This window comes from Moschus berezovskii, chromosome X (assembly GCF_049115385.1).
Source record: "Moschus berezovskii isolate FMDL1 chromosome X, NW_MosBer_1.0, whole genome shotgun sequence".
Lineage (NCBI taxonomy): Eukaryota > Metazoa > Chordata > Mammalia > Artiodactyla > Moschidae > Moschus > Moschus berezovskii.
The window spans coordinates 56,982,523-57,006,987 of record NC_142488.1 but is presented as its reverse complement, the minus strand read 5'-3'; the positions used below and the strand labels follow the sequence as shown (position 1 = coordinate 57,006,987).

At 42.8% G+C, this 24,465-nt stretch overlaps 1 protein-coding gene across 1 annotated transcript in view; it reads left to right on the top strand.

The window, feature by feature from the left end:
- The first annotated feature begins 1,302 nt into the window (after positions 1 to 1,302).
- JADE3 (jade family PHD finger 3) overlaps positions 1,303 to 24,465 on the top strand; it is a 150,709-nt gene continuing 127,546 nt past the window's right edge. The window contains exon 1 of the mRNA XM_055393892.2: positions 1,303 to 1,388. The gene's annotated coding sequence lies outside the window, so the exon portion shown is untranslated. The remainder of the gene's footprint in view (positions 1,389 to 24,465) is intronic.

The window sequence follows — 24,465 nt, the reverse complement described above, 5'->3', positions numbered from 1 at the left end:
TTCATTGATTAGAAGACATTGGCTTACAAATGTGGGGCAGGCTGCTGCTGCTGCTGCTAAGTCACCTCAGTCGTGCCCGACTCTGAGTGACCCCATAGACGGAAGCCCACCAGGCTCCCCCGTCCCTGGGATTCTCCAGGCAAGAACACTGGAGTGGGTTGCCATTTCCTTCTCCAATGTGTGAAAGTGAAACTGAAGTCGCTCAGTCGTGTCCGACCCTTAGCGACCCCACGGACTGCAGCCTACCAGGCTCTTCCATCCATGGGATTTTCTAGGCAAGAGTACTGGAGTGGCATATCCAAAATCTATAGGGCATGCAATCAGAAAGGAATGACCAGGCCCATCCAGATTATCCAGGATAATCTCCCTCACTTTATGCCAACTGATCAGGAGCTTTAATTACACGAAAATACCTTCACAGCAATACCTTGGTTAGTGTTTGACTGAAAAACTGGGGGCTGTACCCTAACCAAGTTCACTCATCAAAAAAGCCACACCTCATAAACCACTTGTGCCTGCAACTGAATAAATTTATTCTGTGAATAGCCACTTCGGCTTGAATATTATTATAGGTGTAATTCAAGCGCAAACGGCTTAAATCAATAGTGACCGACAAGTTGCATACAGGAGGGTCCACTTATAGAACTTCAGAGTTGAAAGGGGCCATGAAAAGCTTAGGTAGTATTTCTCCACAACCCAGGCACCTCCGCGTCGTCGGCGTCTCCAGCCCTCAGAGGTGGTGAGGCGCCTCCAGGCTGCAGCGCACCCAGCAGGAGCTGAGGGGAACCCACCTGGCGCCCCGCGCGGCGCGTGCGGGAGCACCAAGTGGGCGGAGCCTCCAGGCGCGCGGCGGTAGCAAACCGCCCGGCCCGCCAGAAGAGCGCGCGGCGGTGAGGGCGGTCGGACAGCAGGGAGCCAGAGACGGGTAGGGCGAGCGCGGCCGGCTGTTGGCTGCGGGTGGGGGGGGTGGTTGGAGTGGAACGCGGAGGTTGGGGAGACGGTGGAGAAGGAAGGAAGGGGAAGAGGCGGAGCGTGGGAGCGCACAGTGTCAGGAATACAATAGTGTTCCGCGCCGCTTCAGCCGCTGCCGCCGCCGCCTCCTTCGCTGCCGCCGCCGCCCAACCGCCTGCCCAGCGCTGAGGCCTGACGGGCCGGGCGGGCGGGCGAGGGCCGAGGGCGGGAGCGGAGGCGCGGGGGCCGGCCCCGGCGGATCCGGCGGCGGGGCGGAGGGCGGGGGATAAGGGAGGAGATTAGGGGGCAGGTGCGAGGGAGGGGAGAGAAGAAAGCGAGCGGTTCAGGGGGCGGTTACCACCTCTACCGGACTCGCCCGGCACGTTGCCGGGCCCTAGTGTGGAGCCAGGAAGGAGCAGCGGTCGCGCTGCGCCAAGGTAGGCGCCGCTGCCGCTGGACGCGGGGCGAACGGATTTGGGGGGCGTCGCGTCGGATGGGTAGCGGGAGTGGCGGCCTCAGGGAGTGGAAGCAGGCGCCACGGAGCGCAATGTCCCAGACCAACCTCGCCGCGCTCTGGGTCGGTCCGGCTCCACACAGCGGTGGCCTCCGGCGTCCCCAGAACCTTGGAGCCGAGAGCGTGTGTGGGCTGAGGTAAAGTGCCTGGTGGCTCCTCGGCCGGCTCCGGGCAGCGCTGGGTGGCTGGCCCGGGGGCGTGGGTGGTGGGGGCGGCCGGCCGTGTTCGGCTGCGGCTACACTCGGGCAGAAATTGAGCGCCATAACTGTTGCGGTCGTTTCCTCCGGTGCCCCCTCCTGGCGCCCCCTCTCTCCCGGTTCACTGCCTGCTCTCGGGGCTCCCGGGGTCCGACCCGCGGCGGGAGGACCCGCTCTGCGGGCCGCCTGGGGCCGGATGCTCCAGGGAGCGGGGGCGCACCCTGACTGTTTCGCTGTTGAGGGGCGGGAAGAACCGAGTCCTAGAGACTGGGGGCCGGGCGGTGCGGGCGGCGGCGTGGTCCCGCCGTTGGTGAGCCCCGGCGTCCCGCGGGCTGACGAACTTTCCCTCCCCCTCGCGTTATTGTTCCAGAGCTGCCGGTCCCGGGCCGCCGCGACCAGCGAGTGCCGGGCGGTCCGGGGGGCGGGGGTGGGAAAAACGGGAGGACTTTCCGAATCTTACGGGAAAATTTTCCCACCGCTGGGCACGGCAAAGTTAACTTTTCTCCAGCGATTGAGTTGGTTTTATTCCCCACGCCGTGGGGCTATCGATTAAAAAAAAAAAAGTCTGCCTCCAGTCTTTTCCACTCGCTTTTCGGAGCTACTGCTTAGGTGAAGTCCGGCTTTAAATTGCACGCGGTAACCAACCTGCGTTTATTATTTGTGAGGGGGGAAAATGGGGGAGGGACCTCGAGTGTGGGACCATAATGGTGGTATGTGAAGGCATGTTTAAAAGTTGGTATCATTGTGTAGCCCTGGGACATATACAGCTCCTAAGCATTTGGCAAGAAACTTGTTTGGCCGCTCCTCTGACTTTCTGAGATGCAAGGAAATCCATGCTCTCAGATGTTCGTGGGGTGGTTTTTGATGCGAGATCCGTTGATGGGTGAAGCTGAGGATGAGATCCCTGTGTCCGCCCCCTCCCCCGCGGGCCTCCTTGTGCAGGCCCTCCCCCCGCGCGCCTGATTGTGTGAGAAATCAAAACCGTGTTGATGGTGATTCCAGTGGCCTGGAGGGAAAGGCGACCTCATTCTCTGATAAAGATAACTGCTTCTCTCTAAACTGGCAAAGTAATGGAAAATAATTTAGGTAAAGACTGGTTGCACAACATCTTGGCTTAGTTTTAGCAACCCAGAATCTACTTTCCCAGAGTAGTTCTCTTAAATACCTTCCCTGCAGCCATTTCTTGTCAGCCTGGGGGGTGAGGGGTGGTGGTGAGAAAGGAGTCGGCCTGAACAAAGCATTGTATTTTTATTTAATACTTTAATAACACCTGTAAACAGTAGGAATGTGGATCCTAGGCCTCTGTACCCTTTGAATAGTGTAGTTCTAATGCTTTTATCGGAGAAGGCAATGGCAAGCCACTCCAGTACTCTTGCCTAGAAAATCCCATGGATGGCGGAGCCTGGTAGGCTGCAGTCCGTGGGGTCGCTAAGGGTCGGACTCGACTGGGCGACTTTACTTTCACTTTTCACTTTCACACATTGGAGAAGGAAATAGCAACCCACTCCAGTGTTCTTACCTGGAGAGTCCCAGGGACGGGGGAGCCTGGTGGGCTTCCGTCTATGGGGTCACACAGAGTCGAACACGACTGAAGTGACTTAGCAGCATGCTTTTATAGCATCATGTGGATAAGTGAAATAGATGTAGTTCCCCCCGTCTTCTGTTTAGCCTAGGAGTAAGGATCCCACCTACTAACACAGGAGACTTGGGTTTGATCCCTGGGTCCGGAAGATCTCCTAGAGGAGGGCATGGCAACCCACTCCAGTATTCTTGCCTGGAGAATCCCATGGACAAGAGGAGCCTGGCAGGCCATAGCCCATAGGGTCGTAAAGAGTCCGACTTGACTTAGCAGGCAGGCATTCTATCTACCTTTATAACATGTCATTTCCTTTTTCATCTAAAGTGAGCTCTAAATATAAATACTTGAACTGTAAGAAGGTAAAAACTCTCTCCAAGGGTGAAAGAATTACATGAGATCTTCTCAGTGTTAGCTACCATCACTGACACCTTTTCTTCAACTGTGCTCTTCTCTAAAGTTTTGTTTGCTAGAGAAGTGCTTGTAACCTAGTCTTGGTGCCTTGACAGAGTTTCTTGCATTCTTCGTCCAGTCATTTCTGAAATATTAGGGGTCCTTGTCTGGTTCTAGAACCTACACTTTCGTTCTCCCACTTTTCTGAGTTGTGTTGCTGTGAGTTGGTGAATCTTGGTCACAGGTAGGGGAGAGTCAAGAAGGGCCTCCCAGTCCTTCCTGAAGTGTTTGTGATCAGCTGGCCGCCAGGAGTGACTTGGAAGCACAGGTGCCTGAGGGGCACCTGTGACCCACCTTCTGGCCTGTAGAGAAGGTTCCCAGGAGCAGGACAGATGATGGTGCATGGCTCTCATAGTTAAGTTGTATGGGTTAGCGAAAGTTAAAATATTTAAGAACAAAGGATGTTGAAGGCTGTAGGTTGAATATGAATTTATTTGGTAATGCTTGTCTTTTTTATCCTTTGTGTTCCACCAACTCTGACAACCCATTTCTTCCCTAAGCTACACAAAGCCATTTCTTTTTTCTGCGTACTACTTTGAGGTATGGCTGGAACTAAGCAAGTATTTGGGGGGAGGCAGCTGAAACTCCAATACTTTGGCCACCTCATGCGATGAGTTGACTCACTGGAAAAGAGTCTGATGCTAGGAGGGATTGGGGGTGGGAGGAGACGGGGACGACAGAGAATGAGATAGCTGGATGGCATCACCGACTTGATGGACATGAGTTTGAGTGAACTCCTGGAGTTGGTGATGGACAGGGAGGCCTGTTGTGCTGATTCATGGGGTCGCAAAGAGTCGGACACAACTGAGCAACTGAACTGAACTGAAGAGGCAGAAGGCATTGGGTGTTTTTGAAGACATGGCATTACAGAGGGTTCTAATAAGCCTTGATCAGGGATACAGAGGTTGAACATTGTGTAGGACATAATGCATCTACCTCCTCGTAGAGCTTACACAAAACAGGAGCTGAGGAAGGTAGAGATCATATGCTGGTTTACATTAAGAAAATCTCATCAGAGGATGACTTACTATGATCTTTATTTGTCTCACCTTATAAGTGAGGGTTGAGTGTTGGGTGACACCCATGTGGCACTCTTCTGAAATGGCTAATATGGGGACACTTGAATGATTTACAAGTTTCTACCTGTTGTCCTACTTACAATGGCTAGGAAAGCTGAAGCATTCTGGTTTGGGGAGTGGGGAAGGTCTAGGACGGTAGGTAGAAGTGATGAATGAATAAAAGGGTGCTGCCAGGTGGTCATTACAGACCACTACTGTTTTGAGTTTTCTGTTTTCTGGAATCTTTGTGATTCCCCCAGGGTTATTTTTTCTTACTCCCTGTAAGTCTCTTCATAGACAATAGCAGCAAAGCTCTTACCATCAGATGTGTCTCTGTGCTTCTCTTGTGTGGGTGGAACAGTGAGCAAGAAAGGGTGAGGAGAATTTGCCTGGCCCCATAACTGAGCTTGGGGAAAGGAAAGTAAGGACTCAGAGGGTATCTGACTGAAGAAAGTAGGGTGCCTGGTGTGGGGAATAGTATTGGAGCTTTGTCCAATAGGAAATACCTATGCATTCATTAGTACTCTTCAAGCAATAAATAATTTAATCTCTGTCCCAACCCAGAAGCAGTGGTTGAGCCCTGTTGCCCATGGGGTTTTTATCCTTTGATATTGGCTGATAGGCAAGGAAACACGACTCTGGAGTGTTTTTTGGAACAGGTGACAAGGTAATATGGTACCAGCATGGCCAGTACCTTGTGTGTTCAATCTCCTGGGAAAATCTTTTTTTTTTTTAATTTCAAAGTTTCAGAACTTTTTATTCTGATACAATGTTACAATCACAGAAAAGTTGCAAAAATAGTACAAAGAGCTCCTGTATTCCTTTTACTCAAACTTACCATTTACTAACAGTTTGCTCCCATTTGCTTTATCATTTGCTCTGTTTTCTTTTATGACCCATTTGAAAGTAACCATTGAGATATTTGTCAAAGGCATCCGCTCATGAGGGTGGCTCAAGTGCAGCTGCTGGGTATAGCAGAATATTGGTGAGTGGTCTTCCTCAAGTTGTAAAATACACATTTGTAAATAACATGGAATCTCTGGTGCTAGATATAGAAATCATTATCAATTGTAAAAGTGGTTAAGATAAACTCCCTTTTTGTTGTCATTTTTGTCAAGTTTGTTTTTAGCTATGCCAAACTTTAATATTTTCATGAAAATTCATTCCACCACTCCCCAACTTATTATACATTCTCCAACATTTTAATTTCTTTAGCAAACCTGTTTGCTAGGGGTATAAGAGGTGAAAGATATTCATCCCCTTGAAAGCTCAACATCCAGTGGAAAGGTAAGGAAATCTACCATCTCAATCAAGGGGAAGAGTATTCTGCTGAAGGAATTTACACGGCTGATTGGAACATCAGGCTGGTTAAGGATTTGAAGAGTTAAATACCTGGGAGTCATTTGGGAAGTATGTAAATATGAAGATTCATTTTTTCTGATGCTTGCTGCTCTTAGTTGACAAGGTTCATGAGTTAGAGAAACCTTTGGTGTCATATACAGCACAGGCTGTAGGGTCATGCTAACTTGATTTTGACCAGTTACTTCACTGTGCCTCGGTTTCTTCATCTGCCAAAACACACTTTTGAGGTAATAATTGCTCTATAAGCATTCATCTTCCCTTCCAGAATTGCATTATGGGGGAAATAACATGAAAGAGATTAGATATTAAGGTGAAATCCAAGGAGGTGTTTCTATTTTTCTACAAGTAAATATCTAATTACTAATTGTACTAAATTGCGATGAAGATTACTATGAGATAATAGCAAATAACAGCAGTGATGATTTGTTAACCATTTCTTGTGTGCTAAGCATTGTGCTAAGTGCTTATCACAGGGTATCTTTCTGAGATATGAGGCTCAAAGAGGTGAAGCAAAGGTAACTTGCCTAAGGTCAAACAGCAAGTAAGAGGTAGAATGCTTCAAAGAGGGAGATGGAGACCAGCATGGTGCCTTGGATCCTGAAGGCTTAGCAGGGAAAAGCAGGGTAAAAGAGAGAAGGGATTGCCAGGCAGAGGGAACAACAGGTGTTGTAAGGGCACTGAGGTGGGAGAGAGGTGGAAAGGATCCAAAGAGGTTTGGCTAGGACCTGGAGAAAGAGATGAGATAGGCAGGGTAAGATTGACATGGTCTTAGGGGACCTCGTTAAGGAGCTTGTGTTTTCCTCCAAGGGCTGTCGGAGGCTGCTCGAAGGTGTTTCTCTGTGTATGTGTGAATCCAGAAAGGCATCTCCTGAGGCCTAAACAAAAGTGGCTTAAGAGAGTCATTTCCCTTTTAGTGTCTCACTTAGTGATCCAATAGAGGCAATGTTTCTGGCCCAAATGTGTAGATCTTAAACAGTTTTTACTGCCCACCGTTAATATGGCTAAAAAGAGTTGCTGTGATGCTGGAAGAAGCTGGTCCTGTGGAATACTTCTAGAAGGAGATTTAATTGGGCTCGTATTACCTGATGCTTTTTAGGCTGCATTGAGGGAGCTCTTTCAGCTTTCACCAAGCCCTGTCAAATGGGGAAACAAGTAGAATTGAAAGAAAAAGTAATTCCTGGAAACCTGAGTTCATGTTAGAAATGGAAATGTTGACTGTAAGAGTTTGGTTTAAATATATCACGATAAAGATGCTTCATTGACTAAATGGAAATTTTTTGTGTCGTGTGTGTGTGTGTGTTAGTGTGTGCCATCTGTGATGGCAGACAGTGCATTTGTGAGAATCCAGGAAGACTCGGGAATTTTTTCGATACTTATATATTTATTCTCATCCAGGTACTGCAGGTTTTTCTGTTTGGAACTATTATGTGCAGAGTAAAATTCATGGGGAAGATCTGTGTTCTCTTCCCCTTTCCATATGTATTGGACCACAGACATATTTACTTTGGAGTAGCCTATGTCAGTTAACTTTTTTTTGGAGGAGGGGAGGGAGGGTGGTTAGCTGGCAACTGCATGATCTAGGATGGCCTTTCTCATACATCTGGTAGTTGCCAGGCTGGTTGCTCTAGGAGGCCCTAAGCTGGGATGGTTCATCCTCACTCCAAGTGGTCCCTCATCCAGCTGGCTAGTTTGGACTTGTTAACATCATAGTCTCAAAGGAACAAAGAGTAGCAGATGAGAGCAAGCACCAAGGCACTTCTCAAGTGTCTGTTTGTGTCACATTTGATACTGTCCCATTAGCCAAACCACAGAAGTTCCTTGGCCAAGCCCAGAGTCATTGTGGGAGGGGACCATCCAAGGCGTGGACACAAGGAGATGTGAGAAAATTGGGGACCATTACTGCAGTGATGCATATTAATGCATATTAATGAATGCATATTAATGAATATAATCTCTTTTCCTTTGATAAATCATTTTAAACACTTATAAATGTAGTATATTCTTTTTATTGCCACACCACACAGCATTGTGAGATCTTAGTTCCCCAACCAGGGATCAAACCTGTGCCCCTGGCATTAGAAGCACAGAGTCTTAACCACTGAACCACGAGGGAAGTCCCAATGGAGTGTATTCTTGAGACTAAATAATACAGTTGTGCCATCTCTCTTTTATCGAGTTTGAAGCTGAGTGATGGTTTTTCTGGAAGGAGGCCAAAGGGTGACAGTGTGGCTCAAGATATAGTCTCATGAGTGGCTTGGTTGCTCACTGATCTTATGTGGCTATTATCAAAGGAGCCCCTGGGTTTCCTCAACCTCTGGTTCAAGCTTTAGCACAAAAACTGTAATGTGCTAGACTGCGCTAGATTTTGAGGTCAAGCAAAAAGATAGTTAATTGGGAATCCATCACTACCTGAAAGATGAGAGAAACATTTGCAGCCTTTCTTCATAACCTTTATGTGAGTTACAGTTTTACCTAAGAGAAGAAATGCTTATTTGGGCATTATAGTAAGGACAAAATATTCTGTTAGGTATGTTTTATTTGGTCAAAATTTTAAAATCTCTGTGGTTGCAGTGAAGAATCCACCGTTGTGCTACAGAGTTAGTGGCCAGTGATTAGTAATTTGGGGCATCAGCCTTTGGCCTTTGCTTGTGACGATTTTAGAAGTAACACCTTTTACATACCTGAAATAGACTTTGCAACCAGCTTGTGGCCTGAAATATATTACATGAAAATTCAGCTGGATCCTAGTAAGCACGTAGGGAAAACTGAGTAGAAGGCTTTATTTTGCACATCTTAGAGCTCCAGAAAATTGCCTGGTGATAGGATCTCATTTTCTTTTTTTTTCCTCTTAGGATAAAAATTAAACATCCCTGATATTTTAAAAGTCAGTGACTTGGAAATAGCCATCAAAATTATAAATGCACATATCATTTGACCCAGCAAACACTTGGAGAAATGAATTCAACGAATACTTGCATATTACTTGGAGTACTGCAAAAGAGTGGTTATAGTCTAAGGATCAATCAAGGCTTGATTTCTACAGTAGAATATTACATTGATATCACATGATCTTTAAGATGTACAAAATGAAAAATAAAGCAAGAAATAGAGCTCTGTATATTGTATACTACCATTTGTGTATAATAGTGGGGCAGTCGGAGAAGGCAATGGCAAGCCACTCCAGTACTCTTGCCTAGAAAATCCCATGGATGGAGGAGCCTGGTAGGCTGCAGTCCGTTGGGTCGCTAAGGGTCGGACTCGACTGGGCGACTTCACTTTCCCTTTTCATTTTCACACATTGGAGAAGGAAATGGCAACCCACTCCAGTGTTCTTGCCTGGAGAATCCCAGGGACGGGGGAGCCGGGTGGGCTTCCGTCTATGGGGTCACACAGAGTCGGACACGACTGAAGTGACTTAGCAGCAGCAGCAGTGGGGCAGTGATACATGCATTTTTGCTTATATAAGCATAAAATATTTCTGAAAGGATATTCAAGACACTGAGCTTTGGGGCACACATGGCTGAGGTAGAGGGAGGGAAGGAGACTTCATTGCATAGGCTTTTTTGTATACTTTTGGAATTTTAAGCCATGTGAATATATTACCCTATTTTAAAAATTAAGGACATTTATCTCAAAAGAAATGGTGTATGGTTATGGTGATATGAACTTCTGTTGACCTGGTCAGAACTATCCTTGTTAAAAAATATATCCAGCCAGTTTTGTTTCCTAGAAATGCCTCAGAATAGCATACTTCTGAATTTTTAACTATAGCCCTACCTTTTCCAGAATGTCATATGAATGGAACAGATGCAATATGTAGCCTTTTTTGGTCTTCTCTTACTTGATTCATCTAATAATACTTTTTCCTTTTTATCATTGAATTGCATTCCATTGTATGGATGTACCACAATTTGTTCATTCACCTGTTTTAGGACACAACTTGGTTGCTTCCAGGCAATTATGAGTAAATCTGAATAAACATTTTGTATGGACATAAATTTTCAGTTCACTTGGGTAAATACCTAGGAGTGGGATTGCAGAGTTTTAATAAGAAACTGCCAAACTATCTTCCAAAATGGTTCTGTATCATTTTGCATTCCCACCAGCCATGAAAATGAGCGTATGTCAAAGTTCATCTTCCTGTGTATGGATGTCCAGTAGTTCCAGAACCATTTGTTGAAAAGACTGTGTTTCTCCATTGAATTGCTTTTGTACTTCTGTCAAAAATATGACAATGCTTGTGTGGGTCTATTTCTGAGATCTCTATTCTGATGAATTGATCTGTGTGTCTATCACTTTGCCATTACCACACTGTCTTGACAGTAGCTTCATAGGATTCTTGAAATCGGGTAATATGAATACTGTTATTTTTTCTTCTTTATCAGAGTTGTAGTGGTGAGAGAGGACATCCTTAGTTTGATCCAATCTTGGAAAGTATTCCATCTCTCACTATTAAGTATGATGTTAGCTGCAGGGTTTTTTTTTTTTTAACCCTCTTGTGCTGAAAAGGGCTTCCCAGATGGTATTAGTGGTAAAGAACTCACCTGCAAATGCAGAGATGGAAGAGATGTGAGTTCAGTCCCTAGGTCGGGAAGATCCCCAGGAGGAGGACATGGCAACCCACTCCAGTGTTCTTGTCTGGAGAATCACATGGATAGAGGAGCCTGGCAGGCTACAGTCCTTGGGGTCACAAAGAGTTGGACATGACTGAAGAGACTTAGCATGCCACACACTGGAAAGATTTAATACAGCAGGCCCAAGGCTACTATCATTAGAAGGCCTGCTTGAAAGATTGACCCTTGGCTGGCATCTGGGAAATTGGCTTTTCAAACATTTTTTTAATAACATTTTTAAAATTTTTATTTGGTTGTACCAGGTCTTGGTTGCGGCACACACAGTCTTTGATCTTCATTGCAGTGTGTGAATTATTTAGTTGCAGCATGTGGGATCTAGTTCCCTGACCAGGGATCAAACCCAGGCCCCCTGCGTTGGCAGTGTGGAGTCTGAGCCACTGGACCACCAGGGAAGTCCCTCATTTTTGAAACATTTTGAAAAGAAAATATTATACATTCATTTATTCCTTTCCCAGTGCTTTTCATTTCTTTATGCTAATCCAAGTTCCTACCTTATTCATAATCTTTCTGCCTGAAGAATTTTCCTTTAACATTAACTTTTGTGCCCGATATACTGTCAGTAAATATTTTGTTTCTGTTTGAGAAAGTCTTTTTTTCCCCTCACTTTTGAAGGACATTTTCATGGAATGTGAAATTTTCATGGAATGTGGACACTTCTTTCCTCTCTCCACTGTTGCCTTACTTGCATGGTTTCTGATAAGTCTGCTGTAATTCTTATCTTGTTCCTCCATAGTTAATTTGTCTTTTTGCCTCTGGTTCCCTTCAATCACTTTGTATTTGCTTAGGTGTGGCTTTCTTTTTTTCATATTTATGCTGTTTGGTATTCTCTGAGCTTCTTGTATCTGTGATTTGTTGTCTGTCACTAATTTTGAAAGTTCTCGGCCATTATTTCTTCAAATAATTATTGTGCCCAGTTCTCTTTTTTTTATTCTTTCTGGGGTTCCAATTACAAGTATGTTATTCTGTTTGATATTGCCCCACAGTTCTTGAATGCTGTGTTCTATTTTTTCCTCTTTTGTCTCTTTTCATTTTTATTTCTATTGACCTGATCAGTAAACTTGATCTATATGTTCACTTATTCTTTCTTTGTCTGTGCCAGTTCTACTGTTGGGCATGGTGTGTTTTTACTGTTTTTTTTAATTGAGCATTTCCATTTGATTCTTTATCACAGTTAACACCTCTTCGGTGAAATTATCCATCTGCTCTTGCATATTGTCTACCTTTTCCGTTAAGAATCTTTAGCATAGTAATCATAATTCTTTTAGATTTCATTTCTGATAGCCCCAACTTCTGTGTCATACTGAGTCTGGATCTGATGATTGTTTTGGCATTTGGAATATCTTCCTGCCTTTTATTATACCTCATAAATAAGCTGAAAGCTGAACATGGGCAGGAAAACACAAGTTTCCTTCTGCTAGGCCTTCAGTGTGGGAATTTAAATTAATCTAGTCAGGAGTTGGCCTATGTTCCATGTTTGTTTTTGCTATGGGCACCAGAGATTTCTGATTCTTCTAGTGATACCTTCTTTTTGACTCCTGCTTAGCTTTGGGTTTTTCCTTGTGCTGTTTCCCAAGAGCTATCTCTTATAACTCAATTGTATTCCACCATTGCTAACTGAGTAGCTGGTTTGCCACGTGGTGGTTGGTGGGGGATGAGTAGTTCTCTGATGATTTGATTAATTCTCAGGCAGGTGCTGGAACTGCCTTTAGTGTGTCTTGAGTGTGTCCTTCACAAGATTTCCTGCCCCTCTTCCAGGGGTGGAGCTTCTTTTTCTTTTACCTCTGTTCCTTCTCCCAGCTGCAATGAGTATCCACCAGTATCCTCAATCCAGAGATTTTAAGTCCACCCCTCAAACCCCTGCAAATTAAGCCTTTTGTTCTGTGTGATAGATAAAGGAAAGGGGTCTGGGTGGATTTCACAGTGAGTACTGTTTTCCTCATCCAACCAGCACCTTGGTGGAAACTTTGACGTTTTTTCCCAATCCTCCCTGTAGGAACCTTGTGGGATTCCTTTTGGTAAAACTTGAGGATGGGAAACCCCACCCCCACAATGTGGAGCCCAGGAACTTCATATTCTCATGATGTTTCCATACTCTGGTCTCCAGTAATTTGTCAGAATCTCTAGTTAAATCTTCCTACCAGCTTACACGTTCGGATCCTGTGTCTATCTGCAGGCACCAATCTCTTCAGATAGTGGGATGGTGGTTTGCCCTGTGATTTCATTTCTCTGATAGGGCCATTGGACATATCAAGAGGAGTCATTGATTTTCAGTGGATCCAGCTTCTTCCTTGTTGTAAAGGTGGAAATGATGGCATCCCAATAGTTTACATGACCGAACTGACACTTAAGTCCTCAAAGTAAGTTTTACTCTACATAAATGTCTAGTGTGCAGCCCATAGAAACTTAGTGCAGGTTAGTTTTTTCCCCTTATTTTTATTTTTCTCATACCCTTGAATTTTATAGTTGTATGTTTAGGGAGCCAGGAATAATTGATTCTGGTTTGGTTTCTGCCTATTTTAAACTTTAAAAACCTCTATACCAATGGCAGTATGTTAAATGTTTGTCTTGCTCTCTTCCAAAATTCTGTGTGTGCCATTGTAATTATTGAGTATGTTGTTAGCACTCAATAATAATTTGCTTCATTCAAAATTAGAGCATGGTTTAGCCTTTCTAGATCATAGGGTTTGTTGGTGACCATGTGTTTGTCATTTTTATTCTCCACATTTCCAGGTGCAGTTCAGTTCAGCTAATATTTGAGTACCCACTGTGTTATGAGTGAGGCACTAAGTGTTAAGTAGAATACAAGCCTAATCTGGTAAGTAGAGTAACCAAGGGGGTGCCTGAAGGCAATGGAAGCCCCATGGGTAGAAATATATTGCAACTTTGGAATCATCTCCATTTTAATTGAGAAGGACTTTTTAAAATTCTTTAAAAATTTTTGTTTTTAATTATACTAGTGATGCATGATTGCATTCTAGTAAAAACTGAAAAGTTGTGGAAAGAGCCATGGTTGTCCATGACATCCTTATGACACTCTCATTCCATCACGTTCTCCTTCCCAGAGTTAATTTTGGTTACATACTTTTGTTTTAGTCTGCAAATTGCTATATTAAATATATCATCTAATAAGTTTACTGAAATACTTCTAATATTTTTTGACTGTGCCACATAGCATGTGGGATCTTAGTTCCCCAACCAGGGATTGAACCCGTGCCCCCTGCAATGGAAGCACAGAATCTTAACTTGGACTTCCCTCAGGGAAGTCCTGTAAAATCCTTTTATTTTTAAGGAAATAAGCACCCAAATTCATTTAACTTTTAAGGAATGTTTATTAGAGGTAACTGTCATCATTCCGATTGGATGTGTGGCCTAATCATGGTTCTTTGCTTCACGTTATAATTTAACTCTTCTAATTTTTAAACCTGAAAACTAGTGTTGGTGATACGTTGAACTGTAGAAGGTTATTGTGAATAAATGAGAAATACAGAAATTAGTATTGACTGAAAAGATGATGACCTGTTGCCTTTTTCTTTATCATACAGTATATATGACTTTTGGGGGGATGTGTCTAGTTGTGTGGATTTTGACACATGTATATAGATCAGTGTAACCACTGCCAAAATCAAAGTACAAAACAATTCCATCACTTTAGGAAATTCCTTTGTGCTACCTCTTTCAGTCACATTCTGTTCCCACCCCAACTCCTGGCAGCTACTGATCTGTGCTCTATCATACTCTAGTTTTGTCACTCTGATGTCACATAAATGGAGTCAGACTATATGTAATCTTTTGAGTCTTTTTTTTTCACTCAGCATAATGCTTTTGAGATTCATCTAAATTGTGTGTTTCAAATGGCTTGTTCCTTTTTATTATTGAGTAATCTTTTATTATATGAATGTACCACATTTTGGTTGTTTCCAGTTTTGGGTGATTATAAGTAGAGCTGCTATAAAAGTTCACATGCAAGTGTTTGTGTGCACATAAATTTGCATTTTTTTCCTAGGGTAAATACCTGAGGGTGAGATTGCTAGAATTACACTGCCATTCATGGTAAAAACTAGTTAGCTAAAGTTTGAATGCTAGAATGGATAGAATAGCAAAGAGCCAAGTTGTTTAAATCTTGCTTTTGCCTTTTTCTAGCTATGCAACCTCGAGTGATTTTAACCTCTTTGTGCCACAGTTTCTTTATTTGTATAGTTTTAATTGAGTTGTTTTTTTTTTTCCTGGCCACACCACATGGCTTGTGGGATCTTAGTTCCTTGACCAGGGATCAAACCCACACCCTCTGCATTGGAAGGTAGAGTCTTAACAACTGGGCTGAGGGGGAACTCCCCAGTTTCCTTGTTTGTAAAATGAAGTTCATATGGGCTTCCCAGGGGGCACTAGTGGTAAAGAACACACCTGCCAATGCAGGAGACACAAGAGACACTGTTTCGATCCCTGGGTTAGGAAGATCCCCTGGAGGAGGACATGGCAACCCACTCCAGTATTCTTGCCTGGAGAATCCCATGGACAGAGGAGCCTGATAGGCTACAGTCCATGGGGTCACAGAGTCGGACACAACTGAAGTGATTTAGCATGCATGGGATTATTGTGTGGAATTAATGGCATATTAAGAATAAAATGCTGATCAGTGTCTGGCAAACAAATACTTCATCATCTCATGTTTAATAGAACCTTTACTTGTCAGAAACATTTACCGTTAGACAGTTAAAATGGAGAAATTAAATAATCCATAGTGGTGGCGTGTTTGGTAGGCAAGTCTTCAAAGCATGTTGTCTATGAGTGAAATCTTAAAAGTTGTCCTTAGTGGTGAAAAAGTTTAGGAACATATAGATGTATGAGAGTCCTATATAATGTCTGAAGCTTGGACCCACTTTTGGACAAGCCAGATGTCCACTATTAATGGTTTTCCTTGTCCTCCCAATGTTAAAGAATCAGTTCACCAAAAATTTAGTGTATTGCTATATTTTATAAAGAAGCTGCAGAAAGCTCAGAATCAGGTAGTTCAGAGTCAACTAACACTCTTTGAGTGCTTGCTGTATACCAAGCCCATGTCTAGACACTTCTCAAGTATATAAATCTGAGTATCTTCCCCATGAAATAAAAATAAATGTTATTTTTATACTTTTTTAAAAAGCTAACTGTTAAGGACACTAATGAGGCATGATTTCTTGGAACCTCCATGATATGAATGAACCATTTATGATTTCTCAGATCCTAAAATAAAGCACATATTTTTAAAGGAAGTCTCCCAAGTTTTGAAGAGCACATTGAGAGAATTGGCAAAAACTCAGCATGCCCATTCAGATCTCTCCCTAGAACACTATGTCATTAGAAAATGCAGTGGAGGTCCCTTTCTTGCATAACTGCTGTATACTATGGTCTGGCTCAGTCTGAGCAAGCACCAAGGGCAGAGGAGATGTGTTTTCCCTTGAAGAACTTTTTCCTATCCTGTGATGTACTCACAAAGGGCCACCCATTCACCTACCAGATAGTAGGTGAAGCCCTGTGTATGCAGAAAGGAACCTAAATATCCTTTCTTTTCCTGTCAGTTGAGTTGTTTGTAATGTTTTCACATGATACAATCCATCAACTGAGGACAGTTATTCACCTGGAATTTCAGAGCAACTAGGTGGAACAGTCTGGGAAGTCATTTCTGAATTGTTTCCTCACTGCCTCCCCTCTACCAATACCACCAACACTCCAGCACTCCAGTTTACCTGCAGCCTTTCCTCACAACTGGATCATCCTGTCCTCTTTGCCCTGCCAGTCAGTCCTGCCTGGGCCAATTCCAAATTCTTGGAAATTCTAGCTTAGCAGGAGATTCCCCACTTCCCCAAAGGCCACTCATTTGGATGTAATCCTCTACACCATATTCTCTCATTTTAAGTCTTGTCTTTTATATTCACTTTGGCACCTAATGCCATACTTCCTTACTCTGTGACTTATTTCATATACACATGACCTGAAGGTTACAACTAGACTGCCACTCCCATGGTGCTGCTGCTGCTGCTAAGTCACTTCAGTCGTGTCTGACTCTGTGCGACCCCATAGACGGCAGCCCAACAGGCTCCTCTTTGTCCCTGGGATTCTCCAGGCAAGAACACTGGAGTGGGTTGCCATTTCCTTCTCCAGTGCATGAAAGTGAAAAGTGAAAGTGAAGTCGCTCAGTCGTGTCCGACTCTTAGCGACCCCATGGGCTGTAACCCATCAGGCTCCTCCGTCCATGGGATTCTCCAGGCAAGAGTACTAGAGTGGATTGCCATTGCCTTCCCTTGGTGCTAGGAAGCCTTCAAATTCTCTACATTTTATCTCTCAGAAATACCTGAAACAGAATTGTTGCCTGCTGATGTTTTTATTTTCTATTGAAGTATAGTTGATTTACAATGTTGTGTTAGTTTTAGGTGTACAGCAGAGTTACTCAGATACATATATATGTATGTATATAAATGGCACTAATGGTAAAGAACCCGCCTGCCAATGCAGGAGACATAAGAGACGTGGGTTCAGTCCCTGTTGGCTCAGACAGTAAAGAATCTACCTGCAAGGTGGGAGACCCGGGTTGGATCCCTGGGTTGGGAAGATCCCCTGGAGAAGGGAATAGCTACCCACTGCAGTATTCTTGCCTGGAGAATTCCATGGACAGAGGAGCCTGATGGGCTGCAGTCCACAGGGTCACAGAGTGTCAGACACGCCTGAGTGACTAACGCACACACATACACAACACATACTCTCTTTCAGATTATTTTCCCTTATAAATTATTACAAAATATTTAGTAGAGTTCTCTGTTCTATACAGTAGGTCCTTGTTGGTTATCTATTTTCTGCCTACTGTTTAATTAACTAACCAAATATCTCTTCTCACTTTGTGTTAAAAAATCACACATAGCATATTCTAATGGCCACGTAAGTCCTGTGGAAAGCAGTAATTTGGGGGAAAGATATTTTCCTATGCTGACAATGTGAAAAGTGTAGCTGTACAGTCTTCCTGGCAGAGCATGGCTTCACAGTATAGATTACAGTCAAAACTGCAGGCAGCTTTCACCTGGCTCCATCATGGTTTCCAGCATTATCCACGACCCCTTGCCCACTTAGAATATTAAGGAGCACTAGGATTTTTTCTTTTCAAGTATAGACAAAACTTTGACTGTAAACAGTTGTATCCTACTTGTCACACGTGAAACTTGCATCTTACACAAGAGAGAGGGATGTGTGTGTGTGATGAGTCTAAATTTAGCTCTCTCTGGAGAAGGAAATGGCAACCCACTCCAGTGTTCTTGCCTGGAGAATCCCAGGGACGGGGGAGCCTGGTGGGCTGCCGTCTATGGGGTCACACAGAGTCGGACACGACTGAAGTGACTCAGCAGCAGCAGCAGCAGCAGGATAACCTTATATGCAGAGTACATCATGAGAAACGCTGGGCTGGATGAAGCACAAGCTGGAATCAGGATTGCCAGGAGAAATATCAATAACCTCAGATATCCAGATGACGCCACCCTTATGGCAGAAAGCAAAGAAGAACTAAAGAGCCTCTTGATGAAAGTGAAAGAGGAGAGTGAAAAAGTTGGTTTAAAAATCAACATACAGAAAACAAAATCATGGCATTCAGTTCCATCAATTCATGGCAAATAGATGGAGAAACAGTGGAAACAGTGGCAGACTTTATTTTTGGGGGCTCCAAAATCACTGCAGATGGTGATTGCAGCCATGAAATTAAAAGACGCTTACTCCTTGGAAGGAAAGTTATGACCAACCTAGAAAGCATATTAAAAAGCAGAGATGTTACTTTGCCAACCAAGGTCCGTCTAGTCAAGGCTATGGTTTTTCCAGTAGTCATGTATGGATGTGAGAGTGGGACTGTTAAGAAAGCTGAGCGCCGAAGAATTGATGCTTTTGAACTGTGGTGTTGGAGAAGACTCTTGAGAGTCCCTTGGACTGCAAGGAGATCCAACCAGTCCATTCTAAAGGAAGTCAGTCCTGAATATTTATTGGAAGGAGTGATGTTGAAGCTGAAACTCCAATACTTTGGCCACCGATGCGAAGAGCTGACTCATTAGAAAAGACCCTGATGCTGGGAAAGAAAGATTGAAGGTGGGAGGAGAAGGGGATGACAGAGGATGAGATGGTTGGGTGGCATCACCAATTCAATGGACATGAGTTTGGGTAAACTCCGGGAGTTGGTGATGGACAGGGACGCCTGGCGTGCTGCAGTCCATGGGGTCGTGAAGAGTCGGACACAACTGAGCGACTGAACTGATTGAGGATAACCAATTAAATCCAGAATAAACATTTTTTTATACTTCTACATAAGCCTACTTGTAATAACTCCAATTATTCCCTTTAACCCCTTGAGCAGAATCCATGTAAGCACTTGTCTTTAGGGAAACCATTTCTAGGCTGATTTCTTGCCATGATCTCTGTACCACTCCAGGTCCAACTCAACTTCTTTCTAAATGGCTGTTCATAAAGATGCAGGTTGTAAAGGCCTCTTCCGAATACCCACTTTTGCCACTAGGCCACCATGTACCCCTCACTGCTCACTGCATAGTAGGTATGTCTGTACTCCTGAGAGCCTAGCAGTTAAAGTCCCCCACAGCCAAGTATAACCTTTCCCATCATCCTTACCACTTATGTCTGAAATCCTCTCCTCTACCCATTGTACCCAAGTGTACATTCACTAGAGTCTAAACATACCATGAGTCATCCTGCCACTCCGTCTGTACTGATTCTGCCTGAAGTTCTTCACATTCCTCTGTTTGTTCTATCTGCATATTTATCAGAATCTACTCAGAAGCTCATATTTTTTTCACCTCAATTGTTCCTCCCATTTCTCAAGGCTCAAGAACTATGTGCTCAGCACTTATATTCCCAAATGGGATAGTGTGATAGAGTGCTTAGTGCCCACCCAATCTTACATCTCTGTATATATACCACTTTACAGTGTGACTTTGCAGCTCCTCCCATCAGGAGGGTGGAATCTATTTCTCTACTCCTTGAATCTGGGCTGTTCTTGTAACTTGTTTTGGCCAATATATGCAGCATGAGTAACTCTGGGTGACTTCTGAGCCTAGATCTCAAGAAGTCATGTAGCTTTCCACTTTTCCCTGGGAACTCTGAAGTAACCATGTGAGGAAGCTCCAACTAGTCTGCTGGAGGAAGAGAGATGGTGTGGAGAGGCCATTCAACAGCCAACCATTAGACGTGTGAGTGAGGCCATCTTTATTCAGCGCTAATCATATTGCCGGATGACTAACCTAATGAAGGACTCTAGGAAGGACTAGCAACCCACTCCAGTGTTCTTGCCTGGAGAATCCCAGGGATGGGGGAGCTTGGTGGGCTGCTGTCTATGGGGTCCCACAGAGTGGGACACGACTGAAGTGACTTAGCAGCAGCAGCAGGAAGGACTAGCAGAAGAACCACTCAGCTGATTCTTGCCCAAATTGCTGACGCAGAGAATTATGAGTAAATAAAATGGTTGTTATTTTAAGCCACTAAGTTTCGGGGTGAATTGTTTCACGCAGCAATAAATAACTGAAAGGGCAGATTTTGTTCTACTGTATTCCTGGCTTCTAGAGAGCATGTCCATGATAGGTTTTCAGTAAGAGATTGTGGATCACTGTCATCATGGTGTCATTCATCTCTTAGTAAGCAACCAAACTTCTCAGTCCTCATGTCTCTCCCTGGCTCTCAAACAATTCAGAGCTTGAGCTCAACATTGTCTTCCAGAATGACACCTTGTAGTTCTTTTTTGCTCCACTGGACCAACATCCATTCACTTGCTCCTTTCACATCCCTGTGACAGGTTGTATCTCTTAGCTCTATCCTGCATCCCTCACTACTTACCTCATTCACTAACTCTGAGGGGCCAACCCATGGACTGCCTCAGTGCCATAAAGCTGTTCTCAACTTCCCAGCCTTCCATCATCACTCTGAACCCTCACTACCTGACTCACACGTGCTTATAGTTAGGAGAGACCCAAGAGATTGTCTGGGACAACCCCTTCTAGTTATGAAAGCGGAAAGAAGTTCTCAGATAAGAAATAATAATAATAAATGGCTTATTCATTGTCACATGGTGGCAGTCTCAATACCAGAACCTACATGTTGCGTAGATTATCACCCAGTAGATTGCTTATTTACGCTTGGTTCCTATGTGTGCAACTGTGCCCTATGATTTAGACTGTGGACGTTCTTTGGAGACAGACATAATATCTTTAACTTCTGCTTTTTTACACTCTCCTGCTATCCCCAAAGACTAACCAGTAACTATTGGACACATCAGTAGTCAATAAATACTTGTTGATTAATTGACATTTAAGAGGAAATTATGCTTGGAACTGTTTTGTATTTTGTTTCTGATGGTAATTGCAACCATAGGTATTTGTCAAAACTTGAACTGTATATTAAAAAGGATAAATTATACTGTGTGTACATTTTTTAATTAAGGTATAATTCAAAGCAATTATGCTGAAGAGATCTATTTATTTGATAAAAGTGGCTAAATGTATAGGTAATGTATTACTGTGAGAGAATAAATTTGTACATAATAAGCACTCAATACTGTTAGTTTCCTTCCTGTACACAAATGCTTCGTGATTACCTGTCAAGACTGTGAAAGAAAGCATTCCTGTCCTAGGAGGTGCCTGGATCTCAGATGACTTCTAAGATCCTGTGATTGGTTTGAAAGGTAAATAAATTATTATTTTGGAATGTATGTGTAAAGTAAAATACAGAAATGCTACCACACTATTCTAAAGGTGAGCCCCCTAGAACATTAATTTTATTTCCAAAGATTTAGACTCACATATACAACTATTAACCCTCTGTTAATAGAGATTATTTTATTTTTATTTTATTTATTTTTTAAAATTTATTTATTTTAATTGTGGGCTAATTACTTTACATTGTTGTATTGGTTTTGCCATACATTGATATGAATCTGCCCCGGGTGTACATGTGTTCCCCATCTTGAACCCCCCCTCCCACCTCCCTCCCCATCCCATCCCTCTGGTTCATCCCAGTACACCAGAGATTATTTTAAAACTTAAAAGTAATACAAAAGAATGATCAAATGTCCTTTCATTGTCATCCTGGAGCATTGTCTGAGAGGCCCACCCAGGGATTATTTAGTTCTCTAGGGAATTACATCTTTGCTTGGCTTATTATTCACTGATGATTAGGATCTAGACCTTTTGAAGAGACATGTTAATTTACAGATTTTTGTCTGGTAGAGATGAAAAAAATTTCTGTTTGGTAGAAGAAATAATCCCAAAGACTATGGATTAACTGTCCTATAGTGCATTAACCACCTTTCTATCTAATTTAGCTATCTTATTTTAGCATTTTTACTTTCAGTATCTGTATATACTGAGTGTCTCAAGCATTCTTTGAATCAGCCTTGCATAATTCTGGGTCCCTCACTAATAAATTAGTCTTTGACTTGTTCATTCTGTATTTGCATATGAGTCATGTTTTTAATTTTGAAAATTACATTTTGACACTCCAAACATCCTGCAATGTTGTCTGTGGACCATGCCCCATCCTATACAAAGTCACTGAAATCTACTGATTGCTGGTTTTAATGCTGTATGAGCACCTTGAGATACATTTTTGATCATGCTGGTACCTAAAGAGGTCTTCTCAGGAAAAAAAACTAAGTATCTCTGCAAGTGCTCAAGAAAACTGCAGAAAGACTTTCTGGAACTACTCCCACAAAATTGGAAACTGATGTTCTTTCCTATCATGTTACTGTCCTCTATAAACCAAGAGGATGGCATTAAGAACCTTTGTTTTAGAGATCCAGAGCAAACAGACTCACACTGGGCCCTTCTTTCCTGTTAAACACTAATCCTATAATCCGCTTTTGCTAGTAATGGTCATAAAATAACTATATTGGGGCACTAAAAATTGATAAACTAGCAGCTGCCTCAAAAATCTAATAGCTTTGGCAAAATATACTGCAGCTTGTTGTGATAGAGCCTCCTTTTCCCTAACAGGTTTTATTTTAGCACTTTATTTTTCACACCACTGAAATTAACAAATTCAGCAAATGCTCAGTGAGTTCCAGGTACTAGGCACTACTCAGTCCTGACTGCCCTCACCCCCTTCCCTAAGTAGGCTCAGCTAGTACTCAGTATCAATCATTGTTTTTCAGTTGTCCAGGATGAAAATGGAGACTAGAACCCGAATGTAGGGTTGCAGTCTGCCCTGTCGTCACCCAAAAGATTTAAAATGGAGTCAAGCAAAAGAATGGATCTGTTTCACTTTAAAACAATTTAATGATCTACAACACCACTGAATATTAAATGCATACAGATTCGAAACATCCTGAGAAACAGGAAGGGTGGGTTAAAACGTGGTTCACAAACAATCTGGTATTTATAAATATTCTGAAATCAGCTTGACAACTTTATTGAAAGAGGTATGAAACAAGTATCTTCCAATAAATACTCAAACTCAGAAATAATCCAAATGTGCCCTTTCTTAGAAAGACCAAAGTGCCAAGTTTCCATGCAGTGCAGGGAATCCTCTGCAAAGGAAGTCTGAATCAAAATTCTAAAACACCAGAGAGGAGGGGGTGAAGTGGGTTGAGGATGTGGAACAGGAGTAGGAGAAATGTTTTTCAACCTACTTTTTCTCTGGTGATTATTAAAACAAAATTCTGTAATAGTTCACAATAAAATGCTTTTGAAAAATAATCATTTTGGGCCAGCTTTTGCCTTGGGATGTAGGGAGCTGGAAGTAGTGTTGCTCTTACCCTTACAATTTAGCCAAACTAAATGAAAATTCATGACCTTTATCGAGTCCATCAGAGAGTAGTATTTTACTCAAGTATTTGTTGAGAAGAATATTTGTTCAAGTATTTCTGTTCATTTTTAAATTTAGTAGTTTTCTTACTGTTGTGTTTTGAGAGTTTCAGGGGTTTTGTTGTTCTGTTTTGTTTGGCTGCACTGTGTAGTATGTGGGATCTTAGTTCCCTGACCAGGGATCAAACCCATACCCCCTGCATAGGAAGCGAAGAGTCTTAACCGTTGGATGCCAAGGAAGTCCTGTTCATGTTTTGTTAGATTTACACCTGAATGTTTCATTTCTTTGAAGCTGTTGTAAGTGATATATTTTTTAAAGATTCAGTTTCTAGTTTATTGCCACTGTATAGAAATATGATTGATTTCTGTATTGACCTTATATCCTGCTTCCTTGCTAAGCTCTTAGTTATAGGACTTAAAAAAGTAAATTCTCTGATATATTCTAAGCAAACAATCATGTTTAGGAGTAGGGATACTTTCATTTTCTTTCAATCTGTATACCTTTTATATATTTTTTGTCTTTTATTTCATAGGCCAAGATTTCTAGTATGAGCTTTAATAGGAGTGATGAAAGAGTACATCTTTTTCTTGTTTCCCCTTTAAGTTCTTTATCAAGTTGAGGAAGTTCCCTTCTTTTCCTAGTATGCTAAGAGTTTCTATTACAAATGCATTTTGAATTTTGTCAGATACTTTTGTCCTCATCAACTGATATGATCATTTGTTTTTTCTTTCTTAGATTCAATATGTTGATTACACTGATTGACTTTCAAATACTGAACCTGCCTTGCATTCCTGGGAAAAACCCCACTTGGTTGTATATGTGTATTCAGTCGTTCAGCTGTGTCCAACTCTTTGTGACCCCCATGGAGTATAGCCCACCAGGCTCCTCTGTCCATGGAATTTTTCAGGCA